Below are 15,142 nucleotides of genomic sequence, written 5' to 3'. Positions count from 1 at the left end.
CCTACACTACTTAGTAGAGTTAACATATGTTCCAATCACTGAAAGTAGGGAAATAAAATGGAAAATGTAATAAATTCTTGGAACCAAATAGTTTCCACTATTAACTGTGTGAATGACAATTTTATGTCTAAATGTTGATACTTAACTGAAACTTAACAAGCGAGAGATGCTAAAAACATATTTTAATTTATTTTACCGCTGTTGTAAAATAATATTTTATAACACTAATGTGGTTGGTTGGAAAAAAAAAACCCTGTTGCTAAATGATTACTTGTTAGGCTAGAAAGCATATGATGATCTTTTACTTCAACACCTGTAAAAAAATGCACCCAACATTCCTAAAAAACATTGTTGTTTCTCTGTTTTACCAGTATATATGTTCAGTGATCTGTATATCTAATAATAAAATGTATTAGAGCGCTCACTAGTTCGAGCACACCTGGAAAATGTGCCCAGAGGGAGTCCCATTCTTTATATGGTAGACAAAGGTCCAATGCAAGATGAATGCCAGAGAAAACTGATGCCTATATATTTTGGTAGGTATCTTTTGCAGCATTAGAAAGAGCAGGTAAGTAGTTATACATTGTTTAACACACATCTTACAACTCCAAATAAAAGAATGGGGCTATCACTGAGAGTCCATACAAAGTGACCTTCAGTACAACTTGAGTGACCATGTGTATGCATTCTTAGCTTGTATAGTTGAGTATGTAAAATCACCATATAAACTAACTTTGTTAATCAGAAAATAAGGTAAAGGTTGTTACACACAGTGTCACATATGCATTCGGCGGTTCAGTGTGGTACTGTTAGTGCAGGCCCCCTGGAGATTAATGCGGTTTGAAAACTCATCCTTTTTCATGTGGAAATAATGAAAATATAATTTCAGTGAATGCAAGAGTATTGTGCAAGACTCCTAAATCCTATTTTATCTTGACAGATAAACTACATAATCTATGTATAACTAAATGGGGGCTATTTATTCTGGTAATGCAGAATAAAATTAGGCGCATGGGGTAATAAAATAATATTATGCACAACATTTGAACTCATATCAACTAATCAGATTTTTTTGGTCAAGCATCAGACCAGTAAAAGCTACTAAGTAAAAGCTTATTAGTTGTTCAAAATCTGGAGAAAACGTTTTATTTATTATTAAATCACCCTCAAAGTACATGGTTTAGATTAATACCTACATTTTTACTTCCACGAAACTGCTAAAGAAGGGGATAAGGGAATTTCAACTTTTGTAATACAAGGCAAAAGGTTATGGTACATACACGGACATCCATGATAGCATCCATCAATAATACAATATTATTTTATTATGATGTGAAAACTTATGGGCAAGATTTAATTTCTCATTGAATTGCATCAGGCTTAATGAGAAAATCTGGAATTTAATTAGATACATTTTTCTCATCAAATTGAATCTGGCCCTATGGCACCCAAAGAAATATTACAGCTAATGGTTTTGGTCTAAAAAGATGTTGGTCTTTAGCTACTGAGGGGCATTATGTGGCAACAAGAAGGCAGCTACACTCCACTAATAAATTAGGATCATTTAAGGTTATTTATGAAATGTCCAAAGAACAGTACCAAAACCATAATATCGTTCCTTCACAACATGTATGGCATCAGTTTTACAACTTGTCATACCACCAATATTAGCATCAACTATTGTATTACATGGCACAGTCTAGGATAAACTGTAAAAGACTAGCAAGCTGGTAGAATGGGTGCAATGTTGATGTCACATAATCTGTGAAGGATCCAAGGAGGATCCAAGCAGGGACTAGCCCTTGCTAAATTTATTTGCAAAAGTGAAAAGTTTCAGAGTGAACCCCTTTGTCAAACATGTCACATGTCACATAATCGAACACACATGTAATATGTGGTGAGATCCAGCCTTTGGGCCAAGTAAGTATACACTGCTGCATTACACTACTGTAATAACACGAACCAAAGCCCAGCTCTGCAGAAAAGCAACTAAAAACTGAATTGTGCTCATTCTCATAGCATGTATTCCACCCAAATGTATTGTGTTCTTCCCGTACGAAATCCAGATGAAAGCAGTTACAATGAAATCCTATGGATTATTTAATATTATTTAATTATATATTCATATGGTGGTGTATATTGTGTGTGTTCAGCTTGTGAGATCATTTTTATATTGCTTTATAGTATTTCGATAACAGCAATTTCAGCAACTGAGAGCAATAAAGTACTCCAGGAGCACAATTGCCATGAGGCAAGGTAACCTGAGGAAGGCTATTAGGCGAAACATGTAATGCATGGCAATCCTGCAATAAACACACATTGATGGATTAAGATTTGTTGTACTCTACAGGTACTATTTTCTTCATATTCCCAAAATGAGAACCTTGCCTCTGGTGGTATCTTTAAGAGACAAATCTACAATTGTACTCTCTGCACTATTGATGCAGCCCTCCCCCCCCTGGACCCCCTCTAGCACAAGATGTGTAAGAACAGTGGGAAGAGGGGGAGTGGCATCATGGGAGCTGCCTTAGGTTGGTTTAGAGGCCAGGACACTCCTGAAACATTTCCACAGCCAAGTGTAAGCCTCATTATTAAAATAGCAATAAAATGAGTGTAAGTGAACCTGTGGGTTTAAATCCATATATCCAACTTGATCTATCTGAATCTGAATTTTTTGCAGTGCTGTAATACTAAAATATTTTCAGCTTAGGGGGAAATGTGATTACTTCTGGTTTTTATGTTACCAAGTTAGGGAATACTTCTACAATGTGCACAGTGATTGATGATTAATTCTTTAATTTGCATTGTGCATGTAGCATCATTTGGCCATTTATAATAAGTACCAGACTATGAACACATCCTACAGGACACTTGTGTATTGTACAATCATAGGCAGTCATTCTGTTGCTTAATTAGAACAAAAACAAAATACTCCATCTGTTAAATGTCAGTTCAAAGGAATAAACATATGACTCAGTATAACCGTGACTTTACAATTAAAAATATAACTGCAGACATCTGTCAAACAAGACCTTCATCAGCAGACTGTTTACAAAGTAAAGCTGGTAACCATGGCTGGCTTCTTGAAAAACACTAATTGTAGATTAGGTCAATGCCCATAAAACTGCTCAATTCTTCAGCATGCTAATCCAACTAAACCCTACATATTTTAAGCTACCTTAGTCAAAAAATGTTGTTGAATGTCTCTATCACGGTGATGTCTAATGGTGCATTCTATGATAAATGCTACTTTAGTGATTTGAAATGTTTAGAGTATTTGAATGTTTAGAAAAGCCACAAGTATTCCCATCTCTTTTTTGCAGTTAGTTGTCTAGTGAAGGATGGTTTTCAAATCTGATATAAAGTTCCAAAAGTAATATGAAATTCATTGGTCTCCTTCAACCACTTTTATTTTACCCTACCGTTACATAACTAAAACTTAAACACTAGCATCAATACCTACCGACTGTTGCATACCCGATCAGTATAATTAGTCAGCCATTTATTGATATCCGTAATGCAATTGATGTTGATATCAATAAACTCTTAAAGCCAATAATTTCCCTTGGGTATACAGAGAATTACTAAACTTTCAATACTTTGTTCAGGTTGCACATTAGCACAGCAGGGTATGACTTGTAATGATTTTATATAGTATACAGGTATGGGATTTTTTCCATAATTTGAAACACCATACCGTCTATTAAAAAATGATTTGCTTAGGATTGCCTCTATGGGCTGTGGCCCTCCTGTAATTTATAACTTTTTTATATTGAGTTTCTGGATAAGAGATCCCATACCTATGCAGCATGTTTTATAACATGTAAAAAAACATACAGAATCTACTGCTCACAGGTCTACATTATTCTTTCACCAGAGTTCAATAGTAAAGCATGCAGTGTGTTTTCATATGGTTCAAATATTCTAAATCTGTTTGATATTTCTTAATGGCTGTCCCTAAGGAAAAGGATAATCAGTGTATGGTCAGCCCAGTATTAACTGGCTGTTACATACATTTACTCTGAGTCAGCATAACTTATATGTATCTTAGAGAAACTCACACTCAAATTAAGTGTTTTTTCAGTCAGTCATGATACATCTTGCCCTTACACAAGATCATTTTACCAGAAAATGATCTAGATGCTGAGTTATTCTTGCAACACTTTAATAGATTATAAACCTGACAAATAGTGAACTATCATTTGAAATGGCAATGTACATTCTTGACCCAAGCATGGAAGTGTAAGAAAAATCCACCATAAAACTAGTACAGGTATGGGACCTGTTATCCAGAATGCTCAGGACCTGGGATTTTCCGGATAACGGATCTTTCCGTAATTTGGGTCTTCGTGCCTTAAGTCTACTAGAAATTCATTTAAACATTAAATAAACCCAATAGGCTGGTTTTTCGTCCAATAAGAATTAATTATATCTTAGTTGGGATCAAGTACAAGCTACTGTTTTATTATTACAGAGAAAAAGGAAATCATTTTTAAAAATTTGGATTATTTGGATAAAATGGAGTCTATGGGAGACAGTGATTCCGTAATTCGGAGCTTTCTGGATATTGGGTTTCCGGATAAGGGATCCTATACCTGTAGTCCAACATGAGTATCGTCTAAAGAAGTGGAATCCTATGGTGTATTCTAAATGTGTAGAATTTGCATGTACTTTCAGGCGAAGCCAACATGAATGAACAGTAGTAGAAAGTTTTCTTGGTACAATGAATAAAAGACTATTTGAGATGTATTTCTTAAAATGCTAACTTATTTTGATACTTTTGCTTGTTTATCCTATTCTCCTGCTTGATGATTTCCCATCATTCCTGATTTAATCTCTACACTCCCTTGGTCTACCTTCTCCATCTTCTGTTCCATTTCTGCATTGCATCTGTGCTCATTTCTGTCCCACTGCCCTATGTTATGTTTGCTCCCCTAACTACATTCTCCTCTATTACTCTGCCCCCAACCCTAGTGTTTTAAGAAAAGATAATTCAATAAGAAGAAAGCATTGAAGAGAGGAGGGAGTTCCTCTTGGATTAACTGTCATCCAGCAGAAAGCCGTGTGAAGGTTCCAGACTTAACCCCAGATACTAACATTCCCTCTCCCTTCCGTACCCCTATTCACTAGGAACTGTGATGTAATTTTTGAGATATATGTGCATTCTTTTGAGTATTCATTTTGAGTATTTCTTGCATTGGGAAACTCAATAAAGAACTATTTCAACAAATGGATACTTCCCTATTCGCTTCATCTTGCACCCAACCAATGTATTTATGTTTGTATGTGTGTGTGTTGACTAAGATATTCAATGATATTTGCATTCTACATGTTAAGTGTGCCAGAAGATGTTTGTGCTTCGGGTCACTGTATTGCTGAAAGGTGAATTTTAATCCTGGTTTCATGTCTACAAAAGACTGCAGCAGATGTTTTTGAAAAATATGTACTTTCCTCAAGCCATTTTCCACTGAACTATGACAGTTTTCCAGTTTCTGTTCCCACCACCATGTTAGACAGTACGAAGAATTTTGCTCAAGGTGCTATGCTGGGATTACATTGGGATTAAAATATTTCACCTTTGTGTTATCTGGATTGAAACATTGGCCAGTATATGCAGTTTTAACTGATGATAATAAAGATTCAAATGTTATGCAAAATGTTATATATTATAGGTCAATTTAATAGATGGTCTCAGGTTTGCTCTCTTAATTTTATTTTGTATGCATCAATGTATATTTAAAAATAATGCAGTTTATATTGGGTTGTAAGTCAATCAGTCAACTGTGTTTGAAGAAAATGTGGATCAATTTTGTCAAATCATTTACAATAGTGGCTAAGTATCAATGTTAGATGATGTGAAGAATGCTTAAACTACTTGATCACATTTATTCAGCTGTTTCCTGCCAGTCTAACATGTGCTCATTACCAGTCAATACAACTGCTTAAAATCCTAATGTTGATTTCAAAAATGAAGTATCCCGACAATGACTACATACTTTAGGAAATGCATGAAGCAGCACTAATTATCTGAAACACAATAATGCCCTTGTTTTGTTTCTATGCAGAGAGTGAGATGCCCAATAAACATTACGTACACTTTCTGCGAGATGGTAAGAACTTCATTGTGAAGAAATGTCAATTAATTTGCAGTGTCATATTGTCGTAGGAGGATCTTGCTTTCTAAAACATTTCTGCCTTTCCAGATAAACTTAATTAAAACATAGAAGGGGTTGTAGTGTTCCCTATCCAACACTTAGGGGGGTATTTATTAAAACTCTAATTTATCTCATTATTTAAAAAATAAAAATACGACCTAACTCAAATTCAAGCCTCATTTCCATCAAAAGTGTCACTCCTAGAGTTGGTAGGCAGACGTAAAGATATCTGAAAGGTAATTATACCCTGATAGACATTAGCTACAAATGTGACCTCTCACGATATATGATCTGGGCTCATTTTGACATCAAATAGGCCAGGCTGAAAATCCAATCATTCTAGGTCCCGAATGGGCTGTGGATGCTTTTCAAAGGTGAGGGTCCACAAAGTCATTCTATTCTTGTTTAATGGCTTAGAGTTTCAGAGGCTGGTATAGTCAACCACTAGGAAAGCTGCCCAAAGATCAAATTTATAATCCCTATAACAGACGATACATGGAACAAACTCCTTGTTTAAAACTGCAGGAATTACATTATAAGCTACTCGCAAAGTGGTCTCGAAACCTAGCCAAACTGGCTAAAATATATGGTCGGTCTCGTCTATGTGCTGGAGATTTAGTCTCCATGGGGCATTAGCCCATATTATACATACAGTAACTGACCCATCCTTACTTCCTATTTGGATGCAATCTGAAACAAAATTAAGAGCAAATATCCCTAAGACTTCCCTATCACTACTACTCCACAACACCTCCTACTCACTGGAGCATATGAAGGGTCACTGAGCCCTAATACCACTTAAATGGAAATCGCTAGATAGCCCATTCATTAAGACCTTTTGCAGAGTATAAAAAGAAATGGCTCTGTTAGACCCAATTTACAAATAATGAGCAATTGAAGACCCTATGATTGGGGGCGACCTTTGACTGGCATGTATCTCTCTGAATTGGAATATCAAGTATTATCTAACTTACCAGCTAGTCTCACACATATCAGAATGAAAAATACTGAAGCACTACTCCCACCTGCTAGAAACATTCAAGCCCCCCCCCCGCCGGACCCCAGGCATCCATCAAATGCAAAGGCATGTACTACAAACACACATGCATCTCCCATAGGATGACAAGGCCATGAGTGGCACGAAAAGTGCATGTGGTCTTAACTTATACTTGACTGGCTCCATGGCAAGGAACAACTGCCTCTATAACTTAAACCCTATTTAGAAGTTTCCCCTGCTCCCCTTCATGCATCCCTGACTCCATCTCTCTACATTTCAATGGCAACTTGGGGTTCCTTTTCACACAAGATGACCTGTAGTTTGTTTGCTACACCATAGCTCTGAAGTTCTAATGGAAATTCAGATAGGGATGTGGATATGGCAAAATGTAGCCTAACCAATGTTATACCCACTGAACTGACTTTCATGTCTTCCTGTTTTAATATGTTGAAAACAATTCAAAGGACTCAGTAAATAAGTCTGTCTCCAAATAGTCATGATAGTTAAAAACTTGGGACAAACATATGAATGCTTATATATCAAGAGGGAGCAAGAAAAAAGGGCAGGAGAATTGCAATATAAGATGTTTTGGTCTTAGCACCACTTTCATAGCCCAGTTTCATCTCACATTATAAATGAGAGGAGTTGGAGAAAAGTATGAAGTGTACAATATTCAAAGGTTTTTAAGTATGCAGAGACAGGGAGAAACAGAAAGGCAATATCTGGGACTCTGAAATGGTAAGAAATAAAAGTGCATTTGCAAGCACTGGCGCCTAATAGGTAACAACAGTGTGTATTAAAATAAACTAAAATGAGAATTAAAAAAGCAGGATATGTGTTCTGTGTTTACATAAACATTACAGAAACATATAATAAATTTATGTTAATTGTAAAGTTTAGCATGCCATTTTATTTCTATGTTAATTCTGTGATCAGTCCCTTTCCGAGAGATATCTTTCTTCCATCTTTTTTGTTCAGGCTTTCTCATAACTCCCACCCAGAATGGAATGCCTTTGCATGTAAGATCATTATTTTTAGCCTGTCCATACAAATCTGAACATACTTCAAAACATTGGTATTTTGATTTTTGTGTGATGCCAGCTTGCTTTCCTTTTAAACAGTGAACATTATAAATAATGATGTCATATGCCAACAGAATGTGGCACAACTGTCATAATAATGTATCCAACAATTACAGTAACTGTGCCATTGGACTATTTTCCACTGTCGCCCTTTAAGGTTGTTTGCTAATTGATAGGAAAGAACCAAACTGTTTCCATTTGTGAAGGTAATGACTTGGAAGCTGGCAATGAATTGAAAAGAACATCTGTTAGCTCACTTAAACCTATGTGCAAGCAGCCCCGAGCGGAGCAGTGGTGAAATGTGTGAGCAATGTAAATATCATTTCACACACAGAAACAAAAGTAAATGATGGTTATGTGGTTTCATGTCAATTAACATAAAACTGTTTTGATTCTAATGATTTATTAAGGAAAAAGGTAAATAAACACCATTCATTCATATTGCTTTTAGCAATGCCGTGAGAAACCAATGCCTTATGCCACAAATGTGCCTATGCCAGATAGGGAACTCATATGCACACCACATGCTACAGCAATTACGGATGAGCCCTGCAGACCTTAGTTACATGGCTGCTATAGCTGGGCAAATCACTTTGCTGTTTGGATTCATAAATCGACTCACCAAACAGCAACCATAAAGATTCAGCAGTAATACCCAATTTAAATAGATTTTTTTGTGAATATTGCCAATTGAATAAACACATATTGAACTGCTTACTGAATCTCATGATGCAAATGGGTTTTTTTTTTTGCCGTTTTGTTTTTTTTGGAATTTACATTCTTCTAGCTTTAGTGACAACATTCTCACATTCTGCTAACACTCTGTATTTTGTGCCCCTAGACCATGTACTAAATAAATGTGTTCCCCATTCATACTTCACTAGTCCTCATGCTCTCTTGACCAAATGCTAGTTGTTGCCAGATTGCTCGCAAAATCTCCCATCTCCACTAGGAAGAATGCAACCTGAGCATATCTTCCACTCATCTTCTTTATACAATGGGGTCCTCTGACTTGCTGGTACTGACTGAACTTCAGCTTCATCTTCAAGAAAAACTTAACACACTTCACCTGCTGCCCACCTAGCAGAGCTTCCATAATGGCATATAAGCTTGATCTGAAGGAACACCACAGTTTTCTGTGTGGATGACCATGTTACCACCAACACAATCATGTGTTTTGAATGAAGGGCAATAGCAGATTCAAACGATGATAACTACTGCTAATTTGTAAACCCAATCTTATCTCTGCATATGGCTTTCAATGCTTTATTCTGCTTCTGCTATGTGGTTCCTACCATCATGACTGATAAATAAAGTAAAACAAGTGCCCTTAAAGGGGACACATTTTAAACAATGTTCACATGGATAATATACTGCTTAAAATTGAAGTAAGCTTTATATTTAATATACCTTTCAGATTTACATTCTGAAAAGCTTGAAAAGCACTCAGTCCTGCCGTCAGTCTCCCACTAAGGTTGAAAAAGAACAGCCAGTAAGTAAGGATGGGGAAGGCAAGTTTGGGAGGCACTTCTTAATGATGCAAGTTTGGCAAGATCTGTATTCCACTGTTGGGATCTACTAGGTCACTCGCTCTCCCCACACTGGGAGCTCATGCATGTCCTTTAAAGGAGACATACAGGATAAATGAATAAAAAAACTAATTTTGTAGGCAATTATGAGTAATATTTGGTGTTGTTTTTACATGGTGCTAAAAAATAATATTATATTTAAAAATAACCCCATTATTAGAGCTCCCTATAGATGTGCACTGGTCCCTGTCCATGTTTCAAATGAGGGGTGTACATGTCCTAACGGTCCCTACCAGAAGCCAAACAAAGCCAAACAAGCAAAAACAGACTTCAATTCCCTATCAGGTCCTGCTAGCTGCTGATTGGTTCCTGTCCTACAGTGCAGTCTCCAGCTCCCCTGCACAGCCTGGGAATTCAGGGAGCAGGTAGTGGAAGAGAAGGGAGGGATTAATATGTTTTTTGCAGAAATATTCAATAAATCAGCCTGAAACACTACTTTTTAATCACAATTCTTCTATATCTAAATAAGTGTATATTTGTACACAAAATGTCTCCTTTAATACACTATTCACAGTTCAGATTGGATATTCCAGCTGCTTTGCATCTCCCTGTCTGCCTGACAGTAATAGAAAGAAGTTGATTTTATCAGACTCTCTTTTAAATGCAGAGCTTAGGCTTGAGATGGTGTATTTAGAAAAAGGTGTGATCCGACCTGCAGTCAAACTCTGTTACCAGCAGGTTTATCATGCAGACAGGGAAACACTACACAGGCAAGTACCCAATCAGAACTGAGACTGAAAGAAATGTATTAGGGTGCAGGGGCAGGCTAGTTTATAGACTAGCATGACATTTAGACCCTTTGGCCACCACGATAATGATCTTCGCACCATTGCTATCTGTGTTTCTAGAAGGAAGGGTGCAGGGGTGAAGGCAACAGCACAGAAAAGGCAGAGAGGATGAGACTGGAGTATGAGAGAGGAGCATGAGTTTGAAGTGACTGAGAACATTGGTGAACATATAAAATTATGATTTTCAGAGGTAAAATGCTTTCAAATGTTTTTTTCTTCTGCATCACTGCACATTGTAATGAATGGGGAATATTATATTAAAAGATCATTATGGCACAATATGTCTCCTTTAAGAGACTTACATATTGTGTCTCTTCAACAGCATTACCACTATGTTGTATATATAAGTTCAGATCAGGCATACTACAAAAATGCCAAAGCAATGTCACAGAAGGGGAAATGTGGGTGCATATTTTACCTCCTGTAGACAGTATGGGGTTCTGTGCAGTTTTATTATTAATTACCTTTCAGGTCTCATTTTAAATGCATAACAAGTAAGTTCATCTAGGTACATTTTTATAGTCTGCAGCCAAAGACCGTGTTTGGCCTTGAGCAAGAACTTTGCAATTTAAGTAATTAACGATTATGTTGTAATCAGATGCCACATTTTTATTCATTAAGGGCTTGGCTAATTTTAGTATTGCCTTTAGCAATGGAAAAATAAAAAAGCATCTCATTTTCATCACACAAATACAAGATTGGCTCAATATATGAACAACTAAAGTGTTGTATGTGTTTACGTTTTAAGTCTGGGCCTCAAGGTAGTAAAAGTATATTTCTGCCAAATTTCTTTTTACCCCCTCCTAGCCCTGGGGAAAGTAGATTAGAAAAACAGTAGCCTTTAGAACTGACTCAAAGTATTGCATTTCCAGGGCTTAATCTATCTGCATTTTCCATTACAATTTCAATCTGGACTATGACATGCGGTTTTGGCATTGCTTATAAAGTGTAATGCAGACAGGACCCTCAAACAACTAGACAAATGGAGAACTGCAAATCTATCTGCAAATGTCATTACGTTATTTGGATGTGAGATAACTATATGCCATCCATGACCATTTTTCTGTGCAGACTATAAGTCTGGGGTTTATTTTATTCATTATAGTTTTTCACAGACACAAAATTTTTGCCCACCTACAAGAGATTAATTTGCCTTTTTTTCCCCTTCCTGCAAAAGTCATAAAAAACAATGGAAACTTCTGCTAAAGAGATCACTTTTACTTATTGAAAACAAAGATGTATGCTAGTGGATCTCTTGCATTGCTATAATTTCTACAATTAATGTAAAGATGGAGCAAAATTAGATATGATGTGACGCAGTGCACATTACTGTATGTTGTAGTATTGATTTCAGGATGAGATTGTGATCTATTAAACTGGAATGACATTGTGAGTCACCTGAGCAAAATTTTAAGAAAGAGTTGGTTAAAATCAAAATGTTTTGGCTCTATACCAGGTAAGAATAAATGACTATTGTCACAATTACTTTTTTCTTATAACTGTAGGTTGGTATTGTTGAAGACTGCAACACAACTTCATCCTGTGTGTCTCCAGCTGCAGCTGAACCAGCATCCGGATGCCTGGTGCATGGCCAGAGTTATAGTTCAGCAGCCACAGCTGGAAAGCCACAAGGTGAAGAATAAATCTATCCTGCAAGTGTCCTAAGAGAAATGGTAGGAATAAATAAACGGAAGAATATGCAATGTTGTCCTAAACAGACATCTGTTCTCATTTGGGTATAGAGAGTAAACTGAGAGTCAACTGAGAGGACAACTTTACAATTGCTTGCAGAACTCTGACTGCTATGTGTCTGGATTTTTACTCACATGTTTTTTAACACTATAACTGTGTTATGGTGTGTGTGTGTGCCAGTTTGTGTTTTTTTCTCCCTACCTATAGTTCACAAAAATACATTAATATTTCGATACTTTTAGGGGCAGATTTACATAGGGTCGAATATCGAGGGTTAATTAACCCTCGATATTCGACTGCCGAAAGTAAATCCTTCGACTTTGAATATGGAAGTCGAAGGATTTACCACAATTAGTTTGATCGAATGAAAAACGATTTTTCTACGACCAAAAAAAGCTTAGAAAGCCTATGGGGACCTTCCCCATAGGCTAACATTGCACCTCGGTAGGTTTTACTTGCCGAAGTAGGGGTCGAAGTTTTTTTTAAAGAGACAGTACTTCGACTATCGAATGGTCGAATAGTCGAGCGATTTTTTGTTCGAATCGTTCAATTCGAAGTCGTAATCGAAGTTCGAAGTAGCCAATTCAATGGTTGAAGTAGCCAAAAAAATAATTCGAAATTCGACGTTTTTTTTATTCTATTCCTTCACTCAAACTAAGTAAATGTGCCCCTTAGAGTGCCACATGTATTTTTTGATAAGGTTACTTCAAACGAGATTGTAAATTGATTTCATAGAATCGCAACTGCACTGAACCAGGCCAAGTTACAACCCCATCAATAGTCAGCAGATCTGCAGTTGCATGAAGCCTCAACCTCTCCACAAAGACACCAGTCACAAATCCCACAGAAAAGTCTCAGATATATTTGTCAAACCATCACCTAAATCCAGCATCTAACGATAATGGTTAACAGTGCAATAATAAATGTTTTTTGAGATTTATTTTGTCCCAAAACCTACTATTAACATAAGCATTTACCATTATTAATACAGTTCAATGTCTTTTGTGCATGGGCTATTAGGTGGGTGAAAGATCTGATACAACTGGGTTTGTGGCAAGGTTATCAGTAACTATTTATGACAGACAGGAGTCCTAGGAAAATCAAAAGATCTACCAGTGAGAATTTGGTGTGCAGCATATGGATGTACTTGAGGAAACTTTTTTTTTGATTAAAGTGTCTTTTTATATGTGTCCCAGTAGGTTCTAGGGCCTCTGCATTCTAACACAGGAATTTCTACACTTCAAGCTCCAATTCAAGCCTAATTGTTTGAAACAGAATTTGATATTGCTTCAATGCCAATGACAACATGAAGTGCTTACACAGTACAATGATGTTCCACACTCAGCTATCTCTTTGCTAATCCCTCCAAATGTCTAAATGTAGCTATGTTTCCTTTGCTTCTTCTTTTTTCTTCCGTAGGTGAATATCAATATGCCAACTACATTGCCAAAAAAATAATGACTGATGCAACCTTCTTTTCTCTTCTAATATTTCAAAGCATATTTGCAAAAGATCAACCTGACACAGCTGATGTTGTGCTCTGGCATGTACACTTTATATATATCGAATGTCAGTGTCAAAGCTTTTATAACAAGTACATCTATTACCATATCAAAGGTTTAAACATTGTTTGTTTGAAACATGTGAATTTTTAAACATGATAATGGACTTATCTACTGTCTACAGTTGCTATTATAACTCTTCTGTGTTTAGGTTATTTTAATGCTTCTTTACATACCGTAAAAACATATACAATGTATCAATTTTATTACAATATATTACTTCAGATATCAAAACAAGAATTGCTGTTGAGTATGTAAAACTTACATAAAGTAAGGTCTTTAACTGCCCTTAAGGTGCCTTAACCTTAAAAAAATTAAATGTCAATTGTTGTATTACTTTAAACCATTAGCAGTCTTAGCCTTCATATGTTAGTTGGTATTACACTAACAAGTCTTCTCCAGTCTGATCCATAAATCATACAGCTGTCAAAGTATATCTATCTATCTATCTATCAATCTTTCTTAAGAGAGTCTGTCACTATCATAATAGGTTGCATTGGCATCTCCAGCATTTTTAGTCATACTAGCCATGCTACCTTCTCTCTTACCTTAGCAAGGACAGCAATAAAATGTGTGTGAAAGTCACACATCAAACATTGTCCTCCTATTTTGGTCAATGGATATTAAAAAAAGATTACTTACTTTTAGTAGTTATATAATGATCCAACATAATAGTGATCCAGAAATGATCAACCACTATGAGAGCATTCTCACACAATTAGACTTAAAAGAACTGGGGACTGGGATATGGGATATCTTTCTTTTTACCAAAGCTATTCCAATGCACCCCAAAGGCCCACTACCTTACTGATTAATGTGTTTTTTAAATAAATTCTAAAGGTACTATTATGTTGCACCCTTCTAAATTGCATTGTTTTCACTTTATCACCATATTGTTCTCAATACTTTCAAAAATAACACTACCATGATGGAGGCTATAAAGAACACAGATAATTTCTGCATCTGATTCTGGAGTTAATTAAAATTTTTCAAAGGTAAAGCAATATAGGTGGGGTCTAGGTATGCAGTAGGATTTATTTTAATATTTCGCTCTACTTTTTTTCCCTCATTTTTGATGCAATATATTATGTTTAAACAGAAGCCTCAAAAATATTCAATGAAGACCTTCAGTATTTACTGGTCTTATGATGATAATATAGGTCATAATACCTCCCAATGTAAAATATAAGGATATTAGAATTTGCCAATTAGTCCCATAACAATATAATTGTACAAGGCTGCAGATTTTATATGGGTCAACTGCAAGATGACTTTCA

General features: G+C 36.1%; 1 protein-coding gene across 4 annotated transcripts in view; it reads right to left on the bottom strand.

Moving 5' to 3' along the window:
* col12a1.L (collagen, type XII, alpha 1 L homeolog) overlaps window positions 1–15,142 on the bottom strand; it is a 140,065-nt gene that overhangs the window by 95,097 nt on the left and 29,826 nt on the right. The gene's annotated exons all lie outside the window — the stretch shown is intronic.

The sequence above is a fragment of the Xenopus laevis genome, chromosome 5L (genome assembly GCF_017654675.1).
Source record: "Xenopus laevis strain J_2021 chromosome 5L, Xenopus_laevis_v10.1, whole genome shotgun sequence".
Taxonomy (NCBI): domain Eukaryota; kingdom Metazoa; phylum Chordata; class Amphibia; order Anura; family Pipidae; genus Xenopus; species Xenopus laevis.
This window is presented reverse-complemented; position numbering and strand designations above follow the sequence as displayed.